The 26,997-nt window shown below is 44.6% G+C and overlaps 1 long non-coding RNA gene across 3 annotated transcripts in view; it reads left to right on the forward strand.

The window, feature by feature from the left end:
* Positions 1 to 468: 468 nt before the first annotated feature.
* Positions 469 to 26,997, forward strand: part of LOC116950882 (uncharacterized) — a 213,582-nt gene continuing 187,053 nt past the window's right edge. The window contains exon 1 of one of the 3 annotated variants that reach the window (XR_012946520.1): positions 469 to 870. This is a non-coding gene — a long non-coding RNA (uncharacterized LOC116950882). The remainder of the gene's footprint in view (positions 871 to 26,997) is intronic. The other 2 variants (XR_004404085.2, XR_004404084.2) reach the window with 2 other exon arrangements.

The following is a 26,997-nucleotide window of genomic DNA, read 5'->3' on the forward strand; positions in this document are numbered from 1 at the left end:
TTTGACCATACTTCACCACGCTGGTGAGTGATGGGGTTAGTGAATTTCCCACTCAAGCGCAGTTCAACAATAAAGTTTGCTGCACTGTCTTTAGTTACACATAAATAGTTGCTTATTTAAACGCATTGGCGTTTGTTAAACATTACCGTTCACATAAAACAAAAATCACGAAAAAACTCCGTTATTTGTTGTACAAAAGCATGAATTCGTTGTTTCATTTACTTGTGCTAATGTATACGCCGACGATTATCACACATGGCGTACGGAAATTTAAGCCGCCGATAATTGTGACGTCACGCCAGATTGACACGGCTCCGGTGACGTACCCGACCCGGGCGCGTGACGTCACCACCGCGAATTGCCCCGGGTGGGTGACGGCCGCCCGTTGGTAAAAAACCGTTACACAACAACTCCGCGGGCGTATGACGTCATCTCACACGATTAAGGTGGGGGGGGAGGGGGTTGGATGAGGGGAGTTACATGACGTCTTTTTCGGTAGCTCCGCCCGAGTGACGTCAGCCTGAGCCCTTCCCTCCACTCTCCCCCGCTTTGCTCCCACACGGGTGACGTCACGGCGGCGGCGCTTGTCCGACCGCGCTCGCTCGCGTGAGGCAGTCGGAGCGGCTGGGTTTGAGCTCCGTTAAAAAAAAAAACAACTGCGGTGTAGTCGCGACCACCACCACCACCGCCAGTTGACTCAACGCTCCCTCCTAAATCCGCTAGCCCAAGGGACGGGACTCGAGCCGCGGTCTGCGAGACGGCGCCTCGAAATCGGCGTTCCCCGAGGCTTGGACGGCGGCGGGGGTGGCGAGGGGGTGGGGCGGCGTCCGGCGCGACCCGAAGACGTCCGGGCAAGTGGATCTAGTCGAGGTCGGTGTTCTCTCTCTTTAGGCCTCTCCGTGATGTTGGGACTGCGTTGTGGTGTTTTCACGTCGTCCGGCACTGATTTGTATTAAATTTTTGACCGTCGGTTCCCTGTCCCCTGCGTGCGGCCAAACGCGCACGCTCCGCGCTCTTGTACGCACGCGAGTTTAATTTAAAAAAAAACCTCGTGAACGAAATTTTTAAAACATACTCTTTAAAGTTGCCGGGAGGAGGAGGAGGAGGGGGGTCAGGGGCAGTAGCTTCGTTAGTGGTACTCAACCCACTTAATCTACTTGCGGTTTAATCTGCCGGTGCAGGCTGCGTCCGCAGATTGCTGTAACGTAGTCGCCTCGCAGTGACTTGAAGCTTCTCGTTTGCCTCGCGAGCGTCGCTTATTCAAACTGGTGTCTGGGGGCAGTCACCGGACACTCAACCAAATTTTATGCGAGCGATGCTTATGCCACGACCGTAATCTCGGTCGAATAACAGCTGATGGCAGTACAACGTTCCGCCTCCGGCGTGTCAAGAGTTGCGGAGTTTGTGCGTTGCCTCGGCACGCTTCTTCTCGTGCCTTGTGTAACGACGAATCTGCTGCTGCTGCTGGATGGGGCCCCCACTGATCATTGCGCTTTAGCACCGAGTCTGGCAGGGTTTGTGTTGCTGTTGCTGCACGTGCGCCTCCGTGTGATCCTCCTCGTCCTCCACACTCGGGGGGGGGAGTCTCGAACCGCGTTGGTTATGATTTTGCCGACGTGTGTACTGTTGCATGTGTTGCGGCATGCGGCGGAGGGGCTCTGTGCCCTGCGAGAGCGGTGTACCTACGGTCTGTAGGAGCCCCGCCTACGGGCTATAGGAATGTGGAATTGCCGTCGTTGCGGAGATGAGCAGCGCCCTGGGTTACTCCTCTGATTTGTCGTCGTCGTTGTTGTGGTGTTGATACTGCGTTGGCAGTGAAGCAGTGCTTTTAAAATATCAATACTGTATTCGTCAACGCCACCTAAAGAGGAAATCGGACTGCCACACTGCAATGGGAGAGATTTAATGATCTTTCGTCAGCGTTAAAGGTTTTTTTTTGACTTGCGTTAAGCTCACACGGACACGAATTTGTGCACTCTGCCGTATATTCCCGAACATATTAATGTCGTACCGTCACTGTGAAGTTGCAGATTTGTGTACTCGTATGTCCTTATGTAGAATCACGTGTACGTTCTGCACGGTGCACTGCTGTACGAAGCTTGGCACCTGAGTTCGATTGGTGAAGTATGGTTAATTGGTGAAGTACGGTTAATTGGTGAAGTATGGTTAATTGGCGAAGTCTGGTTAAACAACCCCGACCCCCCATCGCCGACGTGTGACACGGCGCGAGGGAGACTCATTCAGTGGCTTATTGAGAGAGCGTGTTAAATGTTATAACGGTATTGGGGAATCTATATTTGTGCATACAAACTGTGTTTGGGTACACTCGCGTCGTGTTCATGAATCGTAAAATGTACTTTAGTGCAGCCTTAGTGGGGGGTATATAGTGATGGAAGTTTATGTTGTGAGTATTATAAGTGTTGATTGCATGCTTTCAATTTGTACACTTGTGATGTGTGGTCTGCATACATAGTGTCACACGTAGTCGGCTTTTTGCAACCAATATTATCCATAACAGAGGTTTTTGGGCTATATCGCGTTAATATAAATGTGTCGTTAAATCCACCACCACCCCACATAAATACGATTATTTACGATTTTTTTATGCGTGCATACAATTAACATATGCAGATTCGTGGGCTTTTGTTTGTACATTGTACACTTAAATAGGATGAAATGTCTATTGACTGGGGTATGCATTTTTGCATAATTGTATAAATTAATGGTTTTAGCACGTTTGTGTACATATACGCAATCAACGGTCAAATTCTGTATCTTGCAAACAACCGTGTACACATAAGTACAGACCTGTCAGCCCTTTATCAGTGTCCTACCTTATTACAGACTAATTCAGACCTTACTGGTCACCCCCTGCCCTTATAAATCTCAACGTTCATCCTACAATCCCATCACAAGGGAGAAACACAAACAAATAGACACATTTTCTTGCCCATACTGAAACGACTGTACGCCGTATTGAGCTAAAAACTACATTGCCCTGTATAAGAATGTGGGGTAAAACGTATGGGTTGACAGGTGCAGAAGTAGCACATTTACTGTGTATTGTATAAATGTATACGTGCACTTGTACGTTTCCGCACGTGCATATTTACAGTACTCGTGTGCGCACAAACGTTGGTATACGTATATCATGTAGTACGCTACCATAACCCACGTTTTTTTTCTGAAGAAAAATCAATGGAGTGTGCGACCACTCCTGTCACTCATACAGAGTTTGCATTAATTCAGCTCCAGTAGTGAGCTTAAAGATACATTCCATATGATATGTCTGGGCAGTTTTTTTGTCATTGTGCGGTGTGTTTTGATTTTTTGGCAAGTATTCTATAGTACGCTTCACATATCTCTCGTGATGTTTATTATACGCCACGCTCCATTTGTTATTTGAATTATGTTGGCATATGTGTATAGGAATACAGTACAGACATGCGATTACAAAGCACCAGAATAAGCAGTAAATGTAGCAATGCGGCTTATAATGCTTTGGTAATTAATTCCTGTCAAGTCTTTTGGAAGTTAACCTGTGGTTGTCCTATAGTTAGACTGGCACCTGTCATTGGAATGTGGAATTTATTAATATGCTGTCCCATACTCGTTTGAACAAATCGCCTAGCGTATCTCCATTCTCCCAGATCACATAAGTTAATCGGAGTTGAACATGGATAGTGCTTAGATGGGTGACCACCGTGCATAATGCAGGTATCGGTGGCTGCTGTGGGAATACGTTGTCATCGGAGAACAATGCACCAACATCTTACTGTTGTTGTATTGTTCTATGCTCCCCAACCCGCACTGACCAGCATAGAAAAGTATGGTCCATAATCCTCACACTTGTATATGAACGTGTGCTTAGTTATTTGAGCTGGGAGATGCTTTGACTCATAAATGGACGCAAATCAGGTGAATATCAATCATGAATTCGCTGTGACACTTAGCAGCGCAAGGCAAGAGAAAAGCCACGGGTCACAAACTCGTTTAGCAAAACCAATCTTAAGTCGAGTGAATCACCACCTACATTGGGAATGCAGGTAAACAGATTTAATGCAAGGCCTGTCTTGGACCCACATTTTATCCCGCCGCCAGTGAATGCATGGATAAAAGGGGGTAGTTGGGAGCTGGGGGGACCTCGAAGGGATTTACGCTCGCGTTACAATGCAGCGTTGTGCCCCTGGCGGCAAAGAAACTTGCACGCGACAATCGAGGGCACGGGCTCCTCATGCCCGGCTGGTGATTGAGCGCCCATGCCCACCCCTTTCTACTGAGGCATATGCACTGTACGTGTTGTGGGTTTAAATAAATTGTGGCTCTTGGCCTAGCTCGGAAATCCGCAGTCACTCGCCTGTGCCCTGTGTCAATAGACCGGCCGAACCCAACACCAATATGCAGGTTCGGGGCATGGTATCGGGTTAGTTATTGGCAAATCAGAAGCGTGTTTATGTTGTCACACCTAAAGGACTGTTGGGCAGTATTCAGCTTTATTGCCGACCTTGAGCCAGTGGTGGAAATTCCACAGTTCTGTGACAGAGGCTAAGTGAAATGATAAAAAGTCAGTGTTCTCGCAGCTCATATGAGCGGTGGGTCAGTGTTTGTTTCCTTAACTGATCTTGAACCAGTGGTGTAAATTCTACATTACTGTGGCAGAGGCCTTTCTCCCCTTCGGGCAACCAATGCTTACTTTCCAAAATGTGTTTGACTCATTGCATCAACCCCAGGTAGATAAATTTGGAATTGTAGTGATGCAGAGAATATTCTTCTTTGAAGTGGTTAAGAGTAAAACGATGATGGAGAATTTAACTGTTAAAGGATATTCCAGGCTGTGTCTCGGCAAATAATAATGTGCTGTTTACATTGCAGAACAAAGTTTCATTGGAAGGGACTAACAGGCAATCTATTAATCTGGTATTAGTTGACTGTGGGATTTGCATGTCAGAAGCAAACACAGGATGTGTATTGGCACACGCCTCTAATCTGGCACTTTAGAGGTGGGATGTGGGTATACCATGCACACACTATCATCTGCACGAAACTCCACCTACAAAGTTACTTCCTGACCTGTTGGAGACAGTTCAATGAGTAGGTTACTGGAAAGCTATCCATTGCGAATTGTGTTATCTCTTCTTACTTGTGGGTTGCCTATGGACACCCCGGATACTCCTGCACGCAAAAAAACGCATTCAAAAATTAGCCAAATATTCCAAGTGAGGGCCTTCCTGAGACTTAGCATCGGCTTTCTCGGGTAAACAAAAAGGACTAATTACTCATTATAATTGATGCTACTACTATTACGTTTCAGATTGCGGTGTTTTACGATGCGGTGCAGTGTGAGCACTGCTCGCTGGTCATCGGGTTGCTTGGCATATTGTCGTGGCAGCGGAGATAAATGGGCAGAAGAAAGTTGATGCGCGCGCAGGCTTGTGGGCTGAAAGCCAACACGGCGCGTCCCTGAGATTGCCGGAGAGATTTCAGCAGACGCAGGCTCCTGCAACGGGTGAATGCTGCTTAGCCGAAACATCTGCCGCTGTAATGTTTTCCTATCCTGCTGGATGATGGTCTGGGTGGGCGACCCACCCGCCACTGCGCAGATTCCAAAGGAGCTCGACAGATTGAGCCTTTACCAGACAAATGCCGAAAGGGGTTGGCAAAGCCTGCTGTAAAGCGGAAGTCAAATTCTCTGTGATGCCGTTCGTTTGTTAGTGTGCCAATTAAATGCCCTACATTTTCTGTGTTTAACAATTATCCATGGGGATCTAATGTTGAAATGATATTTTCAGGCATTCAATTTTGATAAACATTAAAAAAACTGTTTTGGCAATAGTGTATATGTGCAAACCAAAACATTTCACTGTTTTTATTATGAGCACTGCCGAATAACAAAACACAGTTTGAAGCGGACGTGCGGGGCATAGACTCTTCTTCGCAGTAGTTTTGGAACAGGGAGATTAACTGATAGCTTGTGAAGCGCAGCCCCTAACTAACTTTGAATCAATGTGGATGCTTTTTCTCTGCTAGCAAGAAGGGGATTCGCCCCAGACATTCGTTTTCTGTTTAGTTTTATGTCATCGGACATAAGGCAGTGTTCATTGTGGTGGTTGTGATTTTCTTTTGAGATGGCACACACTAGGCTGTGTCAACTCCCCAGCTAAATGTAACTGCAGTATAAATAAACACGTTATCGCCATTATTATGTAACGTGCATAATGTATAGCCTCAAATGCACGAGCGGCTAAAAAACTGGCATTCCACATTAATTAGAAATTTCGTGTTGTAGTAGCAGCGCCAAATGCCGTGCCGTGGGTGGTCGCATGCAATTTTTAAAAGAAACTAAAACCTTATAAACATTACTTGCGCTGTTCGGTGGGCAAGTCGCTGCTGTGGCTGCCTCGCCCCTGGGGACCTCTGTCCGCCTACAGAATTGCCAAAAGCGTTTGCATCGGAGTGTGTTCAAGGCAATCGCGGTGCTGTAGATCCACTTTTGTTCTTGGCGTGTCTCCGCTCATATGAGTATGGGGAGTGGTGTTCATCTTCACTACCCGCCCTGAGTCATTGGATGTAAACTCCCCTTTCCTGTGGAAGGAGCCAGTCTTGTTGTGATCCGATGACTGTTGATATTACAATTACGGTTTTCATTTGTCAGCCTGACAGAAAAGATAAAGAGTTGTGGAATTACAAAATTTAACGTAAACTAGAGGTGAGTTGGCTCGGTTTCTGAGGTCAAAGTGCTGAGTCAGCACCACTGAGATCCTGAGTTTTAATCTGGTCAGCCGCCTGTGATAAAACCGGGTTCTCAAGTTTATGATTTAATGACTTTAAAGGATAAGGATAAGCGTTTAGGCATGAGAGAGGTCGAACAGTATCAGTTGCGTAGATGGAGTAGTTTGACAAAAAATTTAAGCCGACGAGTAAAATATGAGGATTAAAGATGACACCAGGGATATGGACTGACTTAGAAAACTTAATGTCGGAAATTTAGTAATTAAATACCAGATTGTATCATTTTTTTTTTATCAAGTGATGGTATTAGTGTCTATATTATTATATCATGGGACCTCCTTTACCAGTACCAAAATATGATCATAGGGGTTTCCCCTTTTTTCTGGAAACAAAAAAGGTGTTAAGATGTTAAAACACCAAACTGAACCTTTTACAAGGAATCACGTCTACATTAACCACTATGCTTGTGGTTGTGGTAAGAATTCAAAAAAAACCCATACTCTGATAATATATGCATTGTCCTTGAAACTGATTGGTCCACACCAGAGACGGCTTTCTTTTGAGCCTTGTCTCAAACGGTGTTAGACCAGAGGACGCCCTTTGGCGTCCTTGTAAAAGGTTTTAGTTTGGTGTTTTAACATCTTAACACCTTTTTGTTGCCAGAAAAATGGGGAAAAACCTATTATAATTTTTATAATATGCAAATAAAAATATCATGCAGTTTGGTAGTGCTGTGGTTATAAAATACCATTCCCAATTCGAAAGGTGCAACTTCATATTCTTATGTGGGTTGAGTCAGCCTATCTATCATTCCTTTGGGGTTGACACGACAAACACTGATTTTATGGGGATTTAACTTGGGCTGACTAATTCGTAAACCTGGCCCACATGAGAATGTGGAATTTCCACTGCCTGTTCAGTGTCACCACTGATTACAAGTATCACCTGATGTTGATTTGAGCAGGTAGACACATTGAATTTTAACAGTCGGCTCATAATGCAGTATATTCTAAGCAAATTATGCATCTTCATAATGTGCTTGTGGAATTCCTGTGGATGAAACATTTGATCGCTGTCACAGGGTAGATGAATACTTTTTTGGGTTACCTTCTGATAGTATTTACGCTAAAGAAATAAAGGCGTGGGAAAAAATGTGCGGTTTGTGGTTTTTCACGTTGGCGTCGCTTTTCCCTCGCCTTATTCTGCGCCGTAGCCTGGAGGAAAAGGCTGCCGAGTTACTCTGCCTACTGTTCAGCGCACGCGCACACGGACACAAATTGCGACTGTCGCCGCTGCCTTTCGCCCCGGCGCGCAAGGCAGGGGGTACGTTCAGCTCGCCCGAACCGTCCGGGGTCCAGTTTTATCACAGGGAACCGGGCTTGTGTTGGTGCGGCCGATTGTTTATTAATGGCCCTCGTTGTCTGAAATGGGGAAAGCAATTAGCTTAACAGGCATGCGATCGCCCAGGTCTAAGCCCGTGGGCTAAGAGCGCTGGGAAACAGTCGAAGATTGTGTTTGTGTTTATCTAAGGTGGACCTTGTTAGATGGTCCAGTGGAGCATTTTTGCTCTACGTCCGGTCAGGTGACTCTGTGCTCGATTCACAATCACACGTTTGTGAGTAAAATTCTGGTTGGGACTCTGTGGTCGATACATTTAATATACTTTTGCGCATCAACAGAGGTCATCTGTGGACATTCTCCCCCCTCCTGCCACGTTAATGTGGAATAACCACCACTGGCTCAAGGCTGGCTATGACAGAAGAGTGGCATTCCGTTGCTTGAGCCCATTTTGTTTTGTTTTCAGTGGAAGGCTGCCTTTTTGTTGCACTGGACAGGTTACTTGTTTTTTTTGGCTTGCTTGAAATGAATTCACCCAACCACGCACGGCTCAATGTCAAATTACAAAATGAAATAAACTGTGACGATCGTTAATCCCTGAAATTGTAAGGGAAATATTCCACGGAACATTCAATGTGTTATTTCTTGTTGCAGTGTTTATATGAAGGCATTTGCTTGTTAATATATGGTCCGTTATTTGTTACCGCAATAAATTGTAGATTTGTTTGTTCTAAACAAACACTACATGCACAACCTGAATATACTTGCAGTGACTTATCAGTGGTAGTTGTCTGTTAATTTGGGAGTTAAATAATAGACTTAAATTAACTTTGAAGCAATTTTGAGGCAGGCAGCTGGCAGCGAGCGCTGTTTAATCTTACTTACATAATGAACGTCGGCAGGCTTGTGCACGAGGTTATGCTTATGAATTAATTGACATTATTAATAGTCCAGCCCCTAAGCCCATGCCATATTCAAAGTAAAAGCTGCATACTGCAAGTTTTGTGCAATGCTTTGATTTGCGAGCGGCCTGATAGCCGGCCCGTTATCTTCCTGGCATAATTCTGTCTTTAGAAAGGACTTGTGATTAGTTGCTGCGCCTTACTTAAGGCACCCAGGCGCGGAGCGTTTGATTCCGAATGAAGATGATGTGAAACCTTCTTGGGCAATGACGATGTGTCTGTCATTGTCTTTGAGCAGTGGTGCAGTGCTCCTCTCCATTTGTGGTTCTGTTGCAAATCAAAGTCGTTGTCATACAAGCTCAAACGAGCGTGGGGTGATGCACTTCTCCTCTGATGAGTTTGAGCCAGCAGTGGAAGCTCCAAATTTCCATTATGGGGATCAATCTCTTCATAGGATGACCTTCTGTTGGCTTCCTCATGAGTGATATTGAGAATCCTCATCCCAGAAGCATGTTTGGTTAGGTTTACTCTTGGGCATAATTTTTCGCTCGCATCCTTTCGGTTATGAATCAGGTGCTTTACCAACTGTGCCACCTGACTCGATTGCCTTAATACGCAAATGTACGGCCCTATTGCCAGCCACTATTGGATCAGGGTTTTCCAAACCACGTCAGTTGGTGAACGGGAGGAGCAAATGCAGGCGCATGTGAGTAAAGTAAAACAATAAAATAACTGCCCTCTGCTCCCCACCGCATAACCACTCCAAGGGTTATCCAGGCTCAAAATCCCGCTGAGTTTGTTGAGATCTGACACGATCAGGCTTGTTCCGGGTTACTAGGTCATCGGCTATCTTTGCATTCTCAGCTTTAAAATATGAACCAGTTAGGAGGCAGCTTGCCTTGGGGTCAAGTGAGGCTATCCAAACTTGCAGTATGAAGCAATAAAAAACGTCCTTTGGTCGCATAGTAAGTCACTGTTCATAATACAGGTTTTTTGGGTTAGATCGCGTAAATGTTTTAAAATATTTATGCGACCTAACCCAAAAAAAAAACATGTAGTATGGATGATATTGGTCGTGAAAGCCTACGTGTTAAACTAAGTCACTGTTGCAAGATAGATCGAGATTTCATAAATACATAGGATGAATAAAAATCATATACATTGGATGTACATTGTTGAGGCTCAGAACGAAGATCTTTCGAAATGTACGCACAGAAATACGAGGACAGCTGCATAAGCAGAGTGTGTAGTGTGTGGATGGGGCTGAAGGAGGGTGCCCAGTGTTACTAATAAAATCTGTGTGCTGTATTTCTGTCATCTGGTAGTGGGTGGCAACATGCCTGAGGCCAGTCCCCATGTGCGACCGGATATAGGCTGCAAGCAGGGCACCACATAATAGGAAGGGATGAGAAACTCAGCGGAGGGTTATGGCTGTTTGTAATAGTGCACGATTCTATTGCTGTTCTAATGCCCGTTTTTTAATTTTATGAGCTATGTTGTTTGGGAATGAATTCACTGGGAGGTGCTATTAGAGAGATTTTCGAGGCCAAATATCCTTGGTTTTAAAGTCACAATTTGACCAAGGGCTGTGTCATTTAGTTGAACAACACATTAATAGCTGCATTTAATTGTTACACTTTTTAGCCTCTGCTTGAGTTGGTGAGTTCAGTACATAAATATACATTATATGAATGCAAGCACACTTTGTCCACCTTCGCATCACCTATTTGCAAATTTATCACATTTATGGGTGGGTGAAAATCGTTAACATGCCTCGTGTGAATAGATATGATTGTCTGTATCAGAGTAGGCAATACATTGCCTTGGAAATCTGTTGCTTCAAACCCAATGGGTACCAAGCTGCAAGTAAAAAGGGCCATTGTTAAAGGCCTTCCCATGTCCCATTTCCACAATTTCTGTTGTGGGCTCTAGTGGCCTTTGAGAGGCCCTAGAGCAGCCTAGAAACGGCACCACGGGCCTGGCTTTCATGAGCAGCCATGAGACTCGGCAGCCTCTGCTTCGTTCGCTCCATTTCTCTGACCCTTTTTTCCCATAACCACAAAGTGGAAAGGAGGGAGAGGGGGTGTGGTAGTACAGCGAGTTGTTTTGTTGATCCTGAAATGACCCAGGGCCCTTACCTGGAAATACCTATCCCTGGATCCCATTATTCGTTTAGCATGGAACCGTACGTGATCATTTTGCTCAAGTTGGGCTAGCGTGCGAACTGGGCTGCTCAACCCATCCTGACCCAGCACAGTTCCCACTGTCTGTGGAAATAAGACATCACATGCACGATGTCATTCTCTAGCAGCCAGGGACTGTTATAGGCTTGTCCCCGAGTTTAAAAGTTCCCCTGAATTTATAAGAAATGTGGAACAGTTTGAACAGTGCTCAGTACTTTGGCCAGGTGGCAATCTGTCCATGGCTGGTACCGTTCGACTGGTTACTGGGAGTGGCCCAGGGATTTCTTAATCCAGAGCCTGTTCTTGGCAGAGGGGCCTGCCCTGTGCTACCGTGACTGTAGGCAATTAATAAGGGAAAGTGGTTTCTCATTCACTGTGCAATCATTGCCCGTGGCGGGATTACATAAAGTTTTTTTTTTAAGTGCGCACATGCTATTTATTTTTTAATATTTGTAAGGTGGCTTGCCAAAACAGTTTTAACACCTTTTTGTATGTGCTGTAGCTGACTTTAAGAATACAATTTTTACATAAGCTTGTGATTGTAATATATGTTTTCATTAAATGGGAGAGTACAAACTGAGTCTCCATACATTGTATGGCCCATTTTTTTTTAAAAAAAATGTGCGCGTCAGAAACAATCAAGAGAACCTGGAGAACATCCACCAAATGACTGGAGACTACACCCACAGATAGGATCAACAACCGAACGTTTCCATAATAGATGTTTTTTGGGTTAGATCGCGTAAATATATGTGTCTTTAAACCCGCCACCACCCGACACAGCCAACTAGTAAGGGTTGTCACGTAAACAGAACGTGCCAATTCGTCACTAGTACAGCACACCGGTGTGTTGGAGAGCCAAGCCACAACATTTAAAATCTGAGTACGACGTTTCGCCAGATCTAACCCAATAAAACCTCTTATGGATATTGGTCGCGAAAGCCTACGCGTTAAACAGCCAAACTTTTACTGCGTTTACTTGAGCCCATCAAACTCGATGCATCACAGCTCATAGTCCAACTCTCCAGGGCACACACACACACACACGCTCTCCTCAAGTCCTCCCACATAATTAAAAGTGGTCGATTCTATCAAAATGCGCGATTCATTTTACGCCACAGGATTACGCGGCGATGACAGCACTTCTGTTCCAGTGAGCCTGACAGTATTCACCCTGGGTTTTTGTTCCTTTGAAGACTGCAGTTAGAGACATGCTGATCTCGCAAAGTGATTCAGGAATCAGTTTCAGAATGAAGTTGTTGTTTTTGGGTCATTTTTGTTAATTGATAATTTTTTTAATCTCCTATGATTGGATTTTGGGCAATAATAGCATTATAAATAAATCGTAAGGTCTCTTCTTTTACAGGGCCATTGAGCCTACCATACCAATGTTTCCCAAAAGCATTTCTTTAACGCTGGCAACCCTGGCCAAAGTTTTTACTCCACTTAGTGTCATCGGCAGGGTTGTGGCCAATTAAATGGATGATGTTTCAGCTTGCAGATCGAGGCAGGTGTGAACAAGGAGTGTGTTTATTCCTACAGTACGTTGTTGTTATGTCTGTCTGCATAGATATCTCTGATTAATTTATTTCTTATGCAGCTCAGAGTTTGTGACATTTTCCTGAATTGCTGTCCAGCGACGATTAAACAAAAAAATGGAAAAACCGCCAAATAAAATGTGAATTTAAGCAACGTATGACGAAATGAGGCTATGAATTTCAAAATGGGGGATTTCACGTAATACCAGTACTGTGGGGCATGATTGTCCTTTGGTGACTTCCCTAGTATTTCTAGTTTCCAATTTTCTAAATAGCTTCTTTAATAGTTTTGGATTATGCGAAGGTACGATAATAGCAAAAAAATCATATTAAGTAACATTTTTCATCGTGTTCCCCCCCCCCCCCCCCCCATTCTAATCACGTTACAATTGCCTTGCCTTCAACTTAAGTGATATGTTCATGAAGGCTCGCTTATTGGGCGTTGTGCAAAGGGACGCGCGTTGGAAATGGATATTTTTAATACGCCCATTGTGGAGGCGAATCCTAACGAGGCGTCACTGCAGCCAATGCGCTCGACTCCGCTCGGAAGATTGTGAGCTCAAATCCTGATTTAGGACCGATTCAGCCTCCTGTTCTTCTAGGCCAGGGGATCTCAACCTTTTGTTTTACTTATGCTGTGTACCCCCCATTGTTCTACTGTACTCCCAACCGACGAGTTACCCCCCTTGCCTGATCCAGCATGGTTCTGAGACGTGAATGTACAAATAGTGGACAACACATTTTTCACAAGTTGTTCATTTTGTGAGGTATCCTAACTAGCTCGTAACTACAAGCAAATGAAAACATTTCAGCGGACGCTCTGCAGGACGTATTTTGTTCTCCCTCGCTGGTTACTCTTGGAAACCGCATTGTTTACAATTTAGAAAGGTCTTTTATATAATTTTAGGTTTACCATATGGATTTAAATTTTATTGCAGTTATTTTCTGTTAGCAGATTCATACATGACTCTTCACCAAATACTCTCGCGTATGATATAATTTCACACATTTATAAATCACCTCACGTACTCCCTGGGACATTGCCGCGTACCCCAAAGGGTCTACATACCCCCCCCCGGTTGAGAACCACTGATCTAGGCTGAATAAAATAGGTACCAATTTGTAGGACATCGGCATTGATTGTCCTCCAGCTTATAGACTGCCCCCGTGGCATGAGCAAGTGCAATATATATTTCGAGCCACTGGCTCAATGGAGATGAGGCTCATTCCATTGCTTGTTTGAGCAGGGAGACACTTTCACTTAGACTTGAGTGTGCGGCCACTCGGCAACACGCGGCAACACGCGATCGCAGAAGTGTGTGTGCGCGCGTGCGTACCGACTGGCGTGTACAGGCACACGCGTGTGTGTCCTCGGGGCGTGTGTTTTGCGGTGGGACCATAATTAAGCCCATCAGGCTGAGCGGCGGTGCGCAGAGGACCGGCATTGCATATAAAATGACCAAAGGAAGACTCATTAAATCACAGTGACCTCCTGGTTATAAAAGGCTGAACATGTCTCTACATCGGATGAGATAGTTGCATTTTCGAGACGGAATATTTTTTTCAAATATTAATAACCGTGAGTAGGTTTAGAAAAAGCTGTCTCGAAAATGTAAACTGATGTATAGTGTTTTCATTGCAATGAATCTAAACTAGCAACAACGTGTATTTTCTCCGCCATTCTTGAATTCAGTGATTTATTTATCGTTGTCAAGGCAATGTCTTCCCTTGCAGCAGTTTGGCAAAGAAGGCTTAATTTGAGTTGTGCAAAGGAATTTCTGGTATGTGCTGGAAAATATTAATCAAGAAAAGCACCAATATTTTATGTTTTATAACTTTAGATATGTTGTAATTTCTGGATCTTTGCCATTCCAGATCTCTCACAGACCTTGTGTCATACGTGAAACTGACCCTGGTAAATGATGCCCCAGGACTACTACAGTAGCTTCAAGGGACGCAAATTGTGCTCCATTATATGCTGTAGAGAGCAGTTCTTCAGTGACCAAAAATATTCGTCTTCACAGGTGAATTTGGCACAATTAAGTAAAAAGCTAATTTTATAGCCGTTATTTTAAGCAGTTACAGCGAACTGGACGAAGCCCATCAACTCACTTACACTTGAGAACTTAATTAAATTTCAGATGGTTTCCCAAATTTTACTGCCTAGATCTCGGCAGTCCTGGCTCATGCACTTTGGCGTGGATATTATTTATTCATCTGGCCTTCTAAATCTGATCACTGCGTTGAGTTCATGTAGCAAGGAATGTTGCTGTCGTACCAGGTTGATGGCTGGGGTGCCACGGTGGCGAGATGGGTCAGAACAGTCCCTAAAATGCGATAAAAACGAGCCTCTGTTCTGCCCTCTGCACACCTTTGACTTCCAAATCCTCATTGGCAAGGATAGTGAGTGCAATGCAGCCTCTGAACCTAAAGCAGCACAGCGCTACGCTCACAATTATTATAAGAGCCTGGTGCCTGTCAACAAGCATTTATTGCTGCGCAAGCATCATGCCTCAAAAACCCAGCATGAAGGAATATTTATAGCCCTTATTACTAAAACGTGCAAGTTTGAATCCAGGTGACATGCCTGTAGGAAAAGTTATGTAATTACCAGAGCCGCATTGCATGGGGAAACGTGGCATTTGATACATTTTGTTTGTTTAGTTGCTGTTATGGTTTGTTTAGTTCTCCCCATCTCAGTTTTGCTTGCAGCGTTTTGGGTTTTGCTTGCAGCCTCTGGTCACGTTTGTCTCACGAGTGGCACAAAATAACCTTAAAAGAAAAAGCATTTCAAATAAATTTTCCACGGATGCATGAACTGCTTGAAAAGTTCTTAGGAGTCAGATTTGACCGTGGAAGTAGAGGCTTAGCTGATTGGCTAAAGGCCACACTGTATACCATAGTGGGCTTTTGAAAAGCTCCAGAACAGGCACAGCAACGGCAGCTTAAACCTCTTCGCTGGTGTGCTTAAGCCGCTGTTTGGTTCCGCTGGAATCGAGAAAACGTAGCCTCGTAAACGGCGCTGTACACATCGCAGTGAATTAATGTTTCACTTTGCTGCGGCACGCCGGCTGTGAGCCATATTTTATTTACTAACCTTTTAGCGGCTCACTTTCCAAGAGGCTTGGCCGCAAAAAGGCTACGTTCTTACGGCGGTTAAAAAAAAATATGGAGACGGCTTCCGCACTGCAGATGTAGCAGTAGAGTCACTGCCAAAGTCGCAGAGGGACGATCCAGGCGCACAATCAAAATCTTTCGACGTGGCATTAGCACTGATGCCTAAAGATTTTATTTTTCACTTTCAATCCTTTCCTTTGGTGCCACTTATAATATTATGTTTTTATGGTTTACTGTGATCTAATTTTTGTCCTTTGGCACATGGCAGGATGATGAAAGGACTGATTGAATCTTGGGAAAGTTTTGACACGTACTTTTTATGTCATTCCTTCATTGATCGCAAACATATATGCAGAAATGCAGTTGGTATTTCGGTTTGGCTGTTGAGTTTTGCATGCGCGTCACAGTTAAAAGCGTTTCCTTATGTCAGAAACGCACTTGATTGAGCACCGCAAACGAAATGCTTGAATTTTGGAGTTACATAATACACATTTCAATTCACACGGACATTGTGTTTGGGTGGGCAGTGGTGTGATTGGTGGATCGGCTCAGCCCATCATCCCTCTTGGGGCTAATAAAGTGATTACCAGTTTGTTGGTTTATTTTCTTGTATTAAGATCTTTGGCAACATCTTTTTTTAAAGGAATGTCCTTTGGAAAAACGGCTCTGACAATAGGAATGTGGAATTTCGATCACGAGCCCAGGGTGATTGACATAGATGTGCACTGCCCGATGCTCATTTGAACTTTCAGCCACTTTGCTGACTGCCATTTTTTTCCCCAACAAACCCAGCAGAGCGATCGCCAATTGGTGCAGTGATAACGTAGTTTCTTTGTCCCCACCGTAGCCATTAAAACAGTAGCGTACACACCTTTCCCTGGCGTCACCGCACTCCATACCACAAGCGCTCTCTCCTTTCGCACAGAGCAACGTGGAGCAGCGGAGAGAAACTTAAGTGTTAACAAGCCCATCTTATCAAGGCGTTTTACTTCTGCACCTTAACATGACAAACTCACGCCACTGTTATTGGCAACGGGTTTGCTTGGCTTTGTCAAGGTGGGGCATGGATGGTAGTGATGCATTCCGTGCTGCATGACTGCAGAGGTCTGCCGTAGCCATGCAAATCGGCCCGGTTGCTATGCTTGCTTATTTGCAATCGAAGCCCTTGTGAGCTTCACCGCCGCACTGTTGATGTAACTTAGGAATCCTTGTATTTGTTTAAAGCAATCGCTGCTGCTCTGGGATCTCATGCGGATTAAGCAGAGTTCCGGATTAGGCAGCATTGGGTCGGTGAGAGTTTTTTTTCTGCCGCACGTGTGAGATACCTGTCACAACAAACGGTGATTGGGAGCACGAACAGTGATCGCCATAGACCCGACACCTATAAGACACCGTGGCCTTGCTTGCATTCTCACTTAGTCAGCTTATAAATGACTACTTGATGTACTTGTTGTGTGACAGGAGAACTTATTGCTCCTGCCGGGGGAAACTTTTCTTGCCAAAAACCTTCAATTATTTATCAGTCGTAGTGCCACTTATAACGCAGCCCTCTGCGTCGTGTTGGAAATGTTTGTCCCGTGCAACGATCATTTGTGGACTCTTGGTCCTGTATTGGCATTAAAAAAAAACCGTGAGGTTGTTATTAACTTGAAACATATTTCTTGTCCACGTGCCCTGAGGTTGAGCGAGTGACATGGCCGTTCAGTCAATCGGGGTTGTGCGGTCTACACGTCACAATACTTCGCCATTCTGCTCGGCGCCGGTTGCTGCAGGTGGGCGACATAGACATTGGAACATAGCACAGTGCAACAAGGGCTTTTGCTGCACTGATCTGTACTAACAACGTAGCCCAGCAGCAGCCTACAACACGTGTTTTATGCTTGGTGGTCCCAAGTAACTGGTATTGGCCAAACATCCCAACGCTGAAAAACAAATGTTGATACTCCGTGAGGGTGGGTGGGGGGAGTGAAACACGCATAATAGGAATAACCATAAACACAAAAATTTATAGTTACCCCTTTCAGTTTCTGACATCTGATAATATCGGGCCCATTCTGTGTGATATAGTCACGTGTGTTGGGATATTGCCCAGTTATAAATAAAGATAAAGCATCTTACTTTGTTTTAGTGATGCCGTAAGTAAAAATCTGTTTTAGACGACGGCCCTGTATTTCTTAATATAAAATGAAACACAATGCAGCTCTAAAAGATTTGGCGATATCGGCACCCACCGTGATGCACGCCGGCTGTCTAGATGAAGTGAGCCCCGACACATTAATGGGGTACGCTTCTGTGAGCCCCGTGCTTGCTTGCAAATCAAATCCATCGAGATGAGCCAGCCCCCGGTTAGCAATTTAAGCGCAAAAAAAAATATCCACTCTTCAAAGCACGCATTCATGTCAATGCGGGTGGGGGGGGCTTAGAACCCGGTGACGGCGGACCGGAGCAAGCAACGTGGCAGTGCTAGTTGTGGATCGAGGCGGATTAGCCTGTGATGGAAATTATTGAAGTGTGATGGAGGGGCCGCTCAAGTGGTCCAGGCAATGGAAAGAGGCATTTAAAGTAATCTTTCATGCGAGCCAGAAAATATATTGACTTTTATCGCCGTTGATATTTGTTTTAAGTTCCCTTTTTTTATTGGCGGTCCTAATTCACTGCGGTTTTTTTTTAAGCCTCTGTAGCCACCAGTGCCGCAGTAGCGGTAGTTGAGTATTGAATTACACCGCCACTATTACAAAAATGCTATAATTTCAGGTTAGTGTTAATGTCCCGTGTGTTCTTCTGGGTTCTCCAGTTTTTCTCCTACACACGCCAATCATTGGTGTGTAGATGAGACGAAACATTTGCGACGGCAAGACCTTCCGGAAGAAAAAAAAAGTTCACTCAGTGATGCTTTCTTGGGTAAATAAATACGGTCTTTATAAAGATTACAAATAGGTCTGGCATTGTTAGGTTATTGTGACAGGTATTAGAGTGTTATATGATCATTAAAGTGTTGTATGTTAGTAACTTATTACACTGTATTTCGCTTTTGTTAGTTTCAGAATTTTTGTTGACAGCTTCCTTTTTCTTACAAATGTCTATGTTTAGATTGGATGGATTAGTCATTCATAAACTAAACATCATCATATGCAGTGACGTTTTTTTCCATGAAGTTCCAGTTAAACTGTATCTGCTTTATTGTAAACGGTGTACTTCAACTGAAAGGGTGTGCAATCCTGAAATATGAGGAAGTTGGCATGTGCTGTACATGACGGCATATAATTACCTCTTTTCTCAAAGAAGCAATCCTTCACCCTTGATTGATTAATTGATTGAGAGATTGAATGGTGCTCTTTACTTAATCAGGTGAAAGCGCACTTCCATTTATTATTTTTCTCGGAGGGTGGCAGTAGTTTAAGGCATTGGTTCTTAGCTGAGGATCTGCAGAACTCTTAAGTGATTGCAAGCATCAAGAGGGAGTCTGAAAAAGGCTAAGAGGTCTTTACAAGGATCTAAAATATTCAAAGCGACCTGTGAAGACAAAGGAAGGTTATGCGTGCAATACAAAGACAAAAAAAACAAAGATCCCCCATATAGCCTGCACAGACTGTTGGGCAAGTGCTCTTAGCGAGTACCTATGAAGGCCAACACGGCATACAAGGGGGTGGGTGGCCAGCACCACGCCCGGCCGCCTTTGGCTCCCCAGTGGCGATGTTTAAACACCACACCAGGTACTCATTTGAGGATGAGTCGACCTAGGGGCGGCCCAGAACCGGTTCAGATAACCGTCACCGGTGTTGGCCGTGAGCGGGAATGGAACTCGGGTCGCCGGGTTTGCAGTGCAGCAGCGCTAACCGCTCCACTACCGCGAGAGATACATACACAACAGCACCTCTTATCTTACTGCTGGTCTAGCTTCAACCAGTCTTAGTCTTCCGTGTGTTCTCATCTGCCTTTACGACTGTGAAGCACTTAGGATCAAAGTCTCTCCCTGCTCCGTCGAACATTTGCTTATGCTCATATCACTTATCAGTCAGTGCTGGAAATTGCATCTTTCTGTGGTGGGGTACAATTTCTCCAAAAAAACATTGTCTTGCCTTCCTAGAAAGCGGTACAACTCGTTAAATGAAGCTCTGACGGATGATGGTGTAAGTCTACTCACAATGGGAATTCGACCTTGCGACTTTATGATAGCGAGTCACTTTTACCACAGTGTCCACCCTTCTTGACGCACCGCTGGTCTCTGTAAAGTGGGTGCCGTCATATATATTTATCGCAGTTTGAGCAGGGGAGAAATGTTTTCTTAACTGACCTATGCTCCTTCTCACCTTGTCCTTAACGTGTATGTGCGTGCACTGTGGCATCCACACAACCAATCGTGCGCATACCATTGTAGCAGCTGATCCATTGACATGGAGAGCACTCGCCTGTTAGCTGTTGTGTAAGCCAAAAGCAGGCGGATGTAAACAGTGTGGTTACGTTGATGAATTGCATAGCTTGCGTATTCTCGTTTAAACTATCTGCTGCTGGTCACTTGAGAAACTTTAAAGCGTGGTAAATACATCTGCTCAGAATATTAGACAACCCAGATTGGTGCAGATAAACTAGTGACTACATTAAACCTCCATCCCGGCTGCTGTGTTGCGTCGTGTTGTGGTATAAGGGGTCAAATGTATTATCAATGGAGAGCATAAATTATTTAGGTGGGAACAGGGCACACATTTTCTCTCTCCGTGTAAGGGGTGGAGGTGGAGCGTGTGGCTGCGGGTGGTAGTGGGCAGGAGGTGAGCTCGACTCTTTTACAACTAATCTTATATTTCCTCCCATTTCCTGCATTCTGCACTTGCAAGCGCGCGAGGATGACAAAGAATTCCAGTGCCATTCGCGAATGAGGAAACCCAGGGTTTTTCCTCCTGCGCTCCACGTAAACTGAGCTCCGATGACTGATGCTGACACCCACCCACCCCTCCACCACCCCCTCCCGCCCCAGAAAACACGATAAATGTCGCTGTGGTGAACGGCGGCGTGTTGGTGTGTTTTTAGAAAAGTGCATTCAGAGAACAAAAAAAACAGTTCGGCAATCTACGTGGGCACAAAAAGTCCACAGTGTTTCCGTGCTCACATGAGCTTTTGCCAATGCCCTTTTTTCATCGGCGGTCATGAGCCCTCGGCGGGGGATTTTCACATTTCTGTTTCGGAGTGGGGGGTGGTGGGCTTTGCTCTCAAAAGGATTAACCACTGTTGACTTTCCACCAAAGTCATACCAATTTTCAGCATACGTACATAAATACATTTTATCCAGCCGACAGAAATTATTGGCTGGATTGACTTCCGACTGTGATATGAAATGCTGACTTTCTGGTAACGATTCAGGTGTTCTGACTACTACAAGGTCACCGAGACGGTTGTATATACACCGTGTCACGTACTATATACATATTTACATTCGTGAGACGTATGTGTATGTTCATCTGTTTGTATATCCCTGTGAAGCTTTTACTTCTATAAAAATGGTTAAATATTAAGCACGGAGGTCTCATTGTAATCAAGAGTGACTGTTGAAATGTTACAGGATTATTAATTATGTCAGTCGACCATTCGTGAAAGTACTAAACACATGGGAAAAATTTCCAGCAGTGTATGAAGTGTAAATCTAAAAACATTTTTTTTAGTTTAACATGTAGGCTTTTGCGACCAATATCATCCATAATAGAGGTTTTTTGGGTTGGATCATGTAAATATAAATGTGTCGTTAAACCCGCCACCACCCGACACAGCTAATTAGTAAGGTTTGTCACGTAAATTGAACATGCCAATTCGTTACTTGTACAGCGCACTGGTGTGTTGGAGAGCATATCCACAACATTTACAATCTGAGTTTGACGTTTCACCAGTAATTACAACTAGCATCATCAGGTGGACAGCAGCCAGATTTGTGGCTGTCCACCTGATGATGCTAGTTGTAATTACTGGCAAAACGTCGTAAGGCCCACTGAGCTATAGTGATCTTTTTCATAAGTGACCGGCCACATATGTTTGCTCAAGTAAGTGGCTTATCACGTGGAAATGTATAGCAGCCAAATGCTCCAAATGCATGATTATGAATGTGAATTGAAAAACCGGAGGACCCCGAAATAAATCCACGTGACCATGGGGAGAACATTCAAACTCCAACTATACAGGTGTTAGGGTTGGGATCGAACCCACGACCTCCTGTATACCAGGCGAGGGAGTTAACATATCAGCACAAGTGTAAGGTAACTGCCAGACAGCAGCTTACTCTCACATGTCGCAGGATCTAGTATGCCCGTTTTATTTGTCCGCAGACAATGTGAATTGAACCATCGGCTCCCTGCAAAACCGGCTTACATGATGACAATGAGGCTATGTTAAAAGTAATAAAAACAAGCACACACACAGTGTACTGAATATAAATTGTCATTAATGAGTTGTTATTGAGAATCGCGCCGTGAACATTGCCTATATGTAGGATGCTCCCACCCCTGCCTGAGCACACCTTTGTCAAGTAAACCAACAGCAGGCAAGTAATATCGTAATGCGACTGCACGGAGGTTCATGTAACCCTGACTGACAGTGAGCATTGCAGTTGCAGAACACCATGTGGCCTGGGGTCAGAGTCAGCTCAGATCATTTAATCAGTATAATTCAGCGTCTCGGATATTTGCGCTGCCTGCGGACACAGAGTGGGGCCTTCGTTATGCATGCATCACTCAAAGACGTATTTATCTGAAGCCACCGCCGCATTAATCCTGCCGGATGGCACTGTGGTCGGAGAATTGACATCCCAGTCGCTGGTCAGCTCAGTTCCTCGTTCCTGCAGTGTCGATAAAGTGAAGTACAGTGAGGGAAAAAAGTATTTGATCCCCTGCTGATTCTGTACGTTTGCCCACTGACAAAGAAATGATCAGTCTATAATTTTAATGGTAGGTTTATTTGAACAGTGAGAGACAGAATAACAACAACAAAAATCCAGAAAAACGCACGTCAAAAATGTTATAAATTGATTTGCATTTTAATGAGGGAAATTAGTATTTGACCCTTCTGCAAAACATGACTTAGTACTTGGTGGCAAAACCCTTGTTGGCAATCACAGAGGTCAGACGTTTCTTGTAGTTGGCCACCAGGTTTGCACACATCTCAGGAGGGATTTTGTCCCACTCCTCTTTGCAGATCTTCTCCAAGTCATTAAGGTTTCGAGGCTGAGGTTTGGCAAGTCGAACCTTCAGCTCCCTCCACAGATTTTCTATGGGATTAAGGTCTGGAGACTGGCTAGGCCACTCCAGGACCTTAATGTGCTTCTTCTTGAGCCACTCCTTTATTGCCTTGGCTGTCTGTTTTGGGTCATTGTCATGCTGGAATACCCATCCACGACCCATTTTCAATGCCCTGGCTGAGGGAAGGAGGTTCTCACCCAAGATTTGACGGTACATGGCCCCGTCCATCGTCCCTTTGATGCGGTGATGTTGTTCTGTCCCCTTAGGAGAAAAACACCTCCAAAGCATAATGTTTCCACCTCCATGTTTGACGGTGGGGATGGTGTTCTTAGGGTCATTGGCAGCATTCCTCTTCCAAACACGGCGAGTTGAGTTGATGCCAAAGAGCTCCATTTTGGTCTCATCTGACCACAACAATTTCACCCAGTTGTCCTCTGAATCATTCAGATGTTCATAGACAAACTTCAGACGGGCATGTATATGTGCTTTCTTGAGCAGGGGGACCTTGCGGGCGCTGCAGGATTTCAGTCCTTCACGGCGTAGTGTGTTACCAATTGTTTTCTTGGTGACTATGGTCCCAGCTGCCTTTAGATCATTGACAAGATCCTCCCGTGTAGTTCTGGGCTGATTCCTCACCGTTCTCATGATCATTGCAACTCCATGAAGTGAGATCTTGCATGGAGCTCCAGGCTGAGGGAGATTGACAGTTCTTTTGTGTTTCTTCCATTTGCGAATAATCGCACCAACTGTTGTCACCTTCTCACCAAGCTGCTTGGCAATGGTCTTGTAGCCCATTCCAGCCTTGTGTAAGTCTACAATCTTGTCCCTGACATCCTTGGAGAGCTCTTTGGTCTTGGCCATGGTGGAGAGTTTGGAATCTGATTGATTGATTGCTTCTGTGGACAGGTGTCTTTTATACAGGTATCAAGCTGAGATTAGGAGCACTCCCTTTAAGAGTTTGCTCCTAATCTCAGCTCGTTACCTGTATAAAAGACACCTGGGAGCCAGAAATCTTTCTGATTGAGAGGGGGTCAAATACTTATTTCCCTCATTAAAATGCAAATCAATTTATAACATTTTTGACACGCGTTTTTCTGGATTTTGTTGTTATTCTGTCTCACTGTTCAAATAAACCTACCATTAAAATTATAGACTGATCATTTATTTGTCAGTGGGCAAACGTACACATTCAGCAGGGGATCAAATACTTTTTTCCCCTCACTGTAACACTTTGCGGTAAGTCAACAGTGTTTGGCTAAGGATAGACTGGCACCCACCTTGGTTAATGTGGAATTTCCGCAATTTGGCCGACGGTCACTGACCAAGGTTAAGCGCTGCTTCATTGGCTCATCGTAGCACATGCATCTCTTTTTTTATTTTACTTTGACCTTCACATTATGCTTCAATTTCACTGCATTTCATATGTCGGACTGTATTCATTGCAGTGACAGAATTACACTGGCAGTGTATTTTATCTATCTCGGTTTTACTGCACACTTTGGGTCTGTTTATTCACAGTGACATATGACTCAAGTCCGATTTGCTTTTATTTATCTATATAGGACTAATTTGTAAGCATACCATGTGCCCTTTGCGCCTGGGAAATTCAGCAATTGTGGGTCAGTGCTTACTGCTGGGAAAACCGCGGACTATCGAAACCTTGCCTTGACTGAGCCCTTTTGATTCACGTTAATTTAACTTCTGTGCTTTCTTGCGTTTAGAATTCTTAAGCGAGAAACACGTTGCTGCACACGGCTTGGAGATTCGGCTGCAAGTCATTTAGTGAAATTAATTGACTTTCGGCGAATGCATCTACTGCTAATTATGTAACTTGAAAATGTAACGTGAGGTCGCTGACAAAGTGAGCGGACTCGAATATACATTTAAAATCAATGGAGAAGTTTTTTCGATCTGTGAAGACAAGGTGCTCGTCTGAGTTTGCAATGCCGGAGTACTTATTTTCACACGCTGTGAACGCTCTGAACAGACGGCTAATACAATAACGCCTAATTGAGATATTACATGTTATCGGCTGGTTTCAGTCTTGCATTGCTCAACCCAGCTTGCGTTGTGCTGCGCCCAGCGTAGCCGAAAGAGGAATGTGGATTGCACCCCGAGGGCAAATACCGACGTAAACACCGCGCCTTGTTCACTTGTGCAAGTCTTGGTGCGAGGCTCATGCAAGGTGGCCAGGTGACGGAGATTGCTAATAGGAGATTGCTAATATTACGTCAGAGGGCTGAACTGGCACTGCTAGTTTCCTGTTCGAGTTGATGGTCTCAGGCTGGCCAGCCTGCGAGCAAAACAGAGCAATCCTATTAAGTCTGATTTGTCGCTTGATTCAGCTTATTCCGGGTGAGGATTAAAATGTAAAATTGGACTGCCTGCGTGACGTACATTCTTGTTGTGGCATATATGAAAGTGCACTGGTGGTACCTTGTGTTAGACCAGATCCACAGAAGTAATTATTTGATGTCATCTTGCAGAGTCATTGTCTGAAAACACCCACATGGGATAGGAAGGGATAACACTTAAATTCCACGGACGGGCTGCCAGACACTCACTTTCTGTACGGGCTCCCGGAGGTTTCTTGTTAATCTGTGTGAGTTTTCGTAGAACTACAGCTTTTTGCAGCGCAAACTAGTGCCAAGGATGACATTTTATGAATTGCCTCCCAGGTCCGACCGCATTGCCTACAATTGAATCACCCTGAGTGCTTCCAATATCGTAAGACCATGGAAGCTATTACTTTGATGCGAGACTAGGTGCTTTAGATTTATGCTGCGAGGTGACCAGCAGATGGCAGCATTGAAATAGATTCTTGAATCTATCTGTGTGGAGGTTTGAAGTGCGAGTTTTATCATGGTGTGCTGGTTTACTCCCACGTATCACTCATTAAGAATGAGATTGGCCAAACATCTTGATGTGGGACCCTCCTGATAAATAGTTGTATGGCTCACTCAGGTGTTCCTCAATAAATAAAGGGGATTATTATTGGAGCTCATCTCATAAGGCATGAGCCAATTACTCATTATATTTACCTTAGAGTTGTTTTTCCATAGGCGTAGCAGCTGTCAGACACAAAGACAAAGAGCCCCCATATAGCCTTAATAGACTGTTGGGGCAAGTGCTGTTAGTGAGCACATGAAGGTCGACACGGCGCACGAGGGGATGGGTGGCCAGCACCACGCCCGGCTGCCTTTGTCTCCCAGAACGCTGCAACAGGTACTTATTTGAGGCTGAGTCGACCTAGGAGAGGCCCAGGACCGGTTCAGATAATTGTCACTGGTGTTGACCGTGAGTGCGGGAATCGAACTCGGGTAGCCAGATTTGTAGTGCGGCCCACTAACCGCTAAACTACCACTCCCCAACAGACACGCATCACACACATACACAGCTCCAAACATCATGACACTGTGTGTGTGTTTGTAATTAGGCCGGGTGACCAGGTGACGCCGTGTTCGAGCACTTGACTTGCAAATGGAAGGCCGCGATGTTCAAATCGTGATTGGGAGTCAATTCAGCCCGTCATCAAAGTTAGGGTCAATCAAGTATAATGCTACATTGTAGGAAGTAAAAAAACAGTGGTTATGCTATGGAGAACACTGCCCCCCACCTGAAAAAGTGGAATTTCTTACACTGACTCAGGGTTGCCTCGTGGAAAATGAGCCTCTGGTCTTGACCTGATTAGCCATGGATATTCTGGGTTTTATTGATTTGATTTTCTGTTTTGAGCCGTTGTATTGATTTTCATATTCTGGAGAGAATGTGGTATATATAAATATGTTTTTACGGGAGCACGTATTCGCAAAAAACCTAAGCCACGTGGTTGGGTGCGTTACACATTGTCAAATTGCATTTGCTTTATTTGTGGGTAGGGGGAAAGTGAAAGAGAGCGTGCTGGTGGGAGGGAGTTAAGGGGATTTGAAGACAATGTACAAGAGATAAACACAGCATCAGAGTCTCAGTGGGC

The sequence above is a fragment of the Petromyzon marinus genome, chromosome 41 (assembly GCF_048934315.1).
Source record: "Petromyzon marinus isolate PM22_M1 ecotype Great Lakes invasive population chromosome 41, UKy_Petmar_22M1.pri1.0, whole genome shotgun sequence".
NCBI lineage: Eukaryota > Metazoa > Chordata > Hyperoartia > Petromyzontiformes > Petromyzontidae > Petromyzon > Petromyzon marinus.